Raw genomic sequence first — 4,368 nt, 5'->3', positions numbered from 1 at the left:
GCTAAATTCACTGCTTGCTTGACTCTTTTCCATAAATATGTTTACAAACTAGACGCTCCCGTTGCGTCTGGGAGAGCGATCAAGTTTTTAGCTTCATTACTACATGAACCTCTGGCTGTATCTCATTTACAATGTATGGGAGACACATTGATGTAGAAGAACATACGAAGAAAATACAGTAAACATTTAGAATAATTGTAAGAAATCATTTCGCCAGTATTTTTCAATGTATAAACTAGGCGCCGCTGTATTTACTGGTGGAAGCATCTGACTGAAATACTAACCTGAAGGATAGGTCTTCATGCATCTGGAGCATTCACACTCCAGCACCCATCACTGTGCAGACGCATGCTAACAAAGAGGGAAAAAGCTTCAAAGTCCTTCTTTCATTTGGCTAAAAAGAAGGAGCGATTGTCACCCTTAAATAAGGTTTCTCTGCACACAGCACCCACTCTCAACATCAAGCTTTTTCCACTTGGAACCCCAGCAGTCGTACATAAAAATATCAGTGAGCGCAAAACAGAGTTTATTTATGTACAGAAACGCTTTTTACCTATATGCAGGTTTCTGTCATCCGCTTAGTTCCGTTTCAGAGCTGTGACAAAGACTGTTTGCACAGCTCCTTTCTGTGTTTGGAGAGGAAAAAATAAAAAAAATCTTACAATAAACGCGTGTGAATTCGGCAGGCAATTCTCTGGAGACAGAAGCAGGAAAGCTGGTGACAGCAGCTACTTTTGTAATCTTTCCTGGCTTCTTTTGCTCTTCAACCTTTTGTTGCTGTGGAATGGATCAGAGGTTTTTACCCACGAGTGGGGAAGAGCGAAGAAGTGAAGAGAAAACAAAAGAACTCCAAAGTAATTACTCATCTTACAACCGCAAATGGTGATCGGAATAGAAATAAAAATACACGGATCTATATGTCCATTTGGACGGTGTGACCTTTTTTGTTATACATACTATCAATCAAAACTAGAAATATTTCATGACACCTTTCAAAAATTTGACAAATACAGAAATATAGTGTTCCATTATTATATCGCAGACTCACTGTTTTTTGGATTTTTTGGTGCAGTTTTGCACATTCAGGTTGCCAAATTTACAAAAATCGCAATCAGATCTTTGCTTTTATTATATAATATTTGGAAGAATTTTTTTTTTCAAAAGTAGCTCCCAGACTATTGCATTCTAAGTTGTGGCTACAAATTATGATACTTTTTGAAAAAACAAAACCCAAAAATTGCAATCATGCTTTAAAAAAAAAATTGCAATCATTAAAAAAAAAAAATGTGATAATGCTTTTAAAAATTTTCAATTGTTTTTAAAAATGAAAAAAAAAGTAATCTTGTTTTTAAAAAAAACATCGCAATCATGTTTTTTTATTGCAATCAATTATTTTTTTTTAAAAATGTGATCATGTTTAAAAAAACATTGCAATCATGTTTGAAAAGATCTTGTAAAAATTGCGATCATGTTTAAAACATTTTTTTAAAATTGTGATTATTTTTTGAAAAATAAATTGCAATTTTTTTTTAAATATTGCAATCATATTAAAAGAAACTGCAATCATGTTTGAAAAAAATGTGTAGATTCTGTATTAGCTGCAATATTGTTTGCTAGCAAAAGAAATCTGACTTCTCATTTTGTGGCTCTAAAGCTAAAAATAAAGAAGAAAACCTGGAAGATAAAATAGATTGGATTTGTTGTTTTTTTTTTCCTGTAATTTGATTAAATTTAATGATCAATGCAATTACAAAACATTAAAGTTTTGTCCTGGAGAGCTTTTTAACTATGTTCTGATTAGTGTCTGATCAATCAGCTTCAAAGCTAAAGAATTCAAAAGATTTTTTTTTTGGATAAAACTGTTGGTTCACTTTAATATTTTGGTTAATTAATCAATCGAACAGTTATTTTCTTTTTTATTACACCTATTATTTTTTCTTTTTTTTTTTTTGTCGGTTTAAATCTTCTGCAGACATCAGTCGATTGCAGCTCTTCAAATATCAAACTGTTCATCATTGCTTTTTTTATAAGTACGACAAAGTATTAGAGCCAATTTACAAGGAATTTCTTTTTTAGTTACGACTTTAAAGTTGCAAATTCACAAGTTGTGACTGTTACTTCAGAGAATTAAACCTTAGATTTACAACTTCAAAAGACGAGATTTAAAGTTGTAAATTTATTACTTTAAATCTCAAAATATTGTTTTTTTTGTTTGTTTTTTTGGCCTTAATACTCCACCATACTTTATTCATTTCTTTGATTATCTATATTTATTTGGCATTTCAGCAAACACATTTTTTTCCATTAAAATGAAAGGGGACAGCTCTTCGGCAGCTTTAACCTTCAGCTACGTTTATTTTCATCTAGTAAAATTATTTAAACATTTTTATTTGGTGCTTTTAAGCTATCTTTGAAGTTATTTTAATGTAGTTTATAGTGTGAGTCAATGGAGAAGCTCCTCCAACTGCCGTCTCTTCAAAACATATCTCCTTTTACTATTTTTTTGGGCTACACTCACTCTAAAATGTATATCTTCACTACTGTAAGGTCAAAAATCTTAGACAAAATGTAAGATAGGATGTGTACGATAAATGCAAAATAAATATTATTTTTCTGGCATGAATAACAAAAAGCTTACTTGGAAAGCATAAAACAATAAAAACAAAAATCGAGAAGAAAAAAATGTCAAATTAGTTAAAAAAAAAAAAGCCTATGATTTATTTTTCATTAGCTTAATTCCTGAATGAGTACAAAAAAGAATAAGGATGAAAATGTGAAAATTATTTATCGATGGACAAGTTAGTTCAATTGAACAAAACTCCATCCAGTTTCTGTAGATGTTTTTCAAATATGTTCACTTGTATCTTAATGTTGTTTTTAAAAGGTAAAAAAAAGTGAAATTTTTCGTCCATTAGAGCTCAAAATCACTTTAGTCCAACAACCGGATAAAAAAAACACAAAAATGTAATTTTTATTTGCCTGTGTGGCTTGTAAAATGAGTTAATCTAATAAATTGAGCTTTAAGTCCAACATATTTTAGTGTGGAATTAGAAGTTACATTAAAAATCCTGAAAAATGACGCAACATGAGGTGACTCCCTCGATTCCCTTCCTAACGGAAATGCTTATACAGAGAAATAAAGCTGGAAGTTTGAGATCCCTTCATTGTGATGTTTAATTAGAAACAAATCTAATTTGCCTCAACTTGCACAAATTTCTCCTTAAGCATCTGCGGACCAGCAGTGTGTTAAAGCCGGCAGAAATTTCCCCGCGGCACGAGTGGTTTCAGAGGCCGCAGAGGAGCTGCTGATGTGAACTGCGTCTCCTCACAGGGGAGCCGTGTTCTTCACAGAGCATTTAATTATCCCGCCGCCGTCACTGGAACCGGCCTGGTGCCGAATAATCAGCACAACAGTCGTCTGTTGATGAAACCGCGCCGCTTGACCGAGGGACCTTGAACAATCGTGAACGTCTCCTGCGCTTTAGGAAAGCGAGAGGTTACTGAACACGTGTGTGGGGGGTTACACTTTATCTGCCGGTGTAAATGTTGGTGGTTGGCTTTAATTTGTCAACACTTGATGTGTAAGTTATGAATTTTTTGCGAATCGCAGCGTCTTTTTGGATTAAAGGACTCATTTTTAGCAGAGATTGCTGGAGAAATTTGTATTTATTTCCAAATATTCAGATACACATGTCTATGCAGTAATAGAGAACATAGAGATGTCTCCATCCAATCATGTGACAGGAAAAGGGGCGTGATCACTCAAAATTAGACACCGCATTCCCAGTCAGAGAGTGTTGAGATTTTATATTTATTTTGATCAGTGCTGTATATTATAAGCTTATGATGTGAAATAAAAGCCGTACTGGAAATCTGGATGTTGAGAACGAATCACATTTAATTGCCAGAATACGAAAAAAGTTTGAGCACAAAAACAGGCGCAAAAAAAACAGTTTAAAAAAGTTACCGAGATATAGTGTTCCCCTGCGTATTTACGTTTCTCTTACGGTTTCTTTATTCACAGTTTCTTTATTTGCGTTTCTTTATTACGTTTCTTTTGTCGCGTTTCTTTATTTGTTTCTTTATTTGTTTCTTTATTCACACTTTAATTATTTGCAACTTCTTCATTAACGTTTCTTTATTTACGTTTCTTTATTCATAATTTCTTTATTCGTTGTTTCTTTAGTCACAGTTTCTCTATTCGTGTTTCTTTGTTTGCGGTTACTTTATTAGCGTTTTTTTCTTGCGCTTTTATTTGCGTTTATTTATTTGCATTTCTTTATTTGCGTTTCTTTATTCACAGTTTCTGTATTCGTGTTTCTTTATTTGCATTTTCTTTATTCTCGTTTCTCTATTTGCGTTTTTTTT

This window comes from Oryzias melastigma, linkage group LG23, assembly GCF_002922805.2.
Source record: "Oryzias melastigma strain HK-1 linkage group LG23, ASM292280v2, whole genome shotgun sequence".
Classification (NCBI taxonomy): domain Eukaryota; kingdom Metazoa; phylum Chordata; class Actinopteri; order Beloniformes; family Adrianichthyidae; genus Oryzias; species Oryzias melastigma.
Note: the sequence above shows the minus strand (reverse complement) of the source record.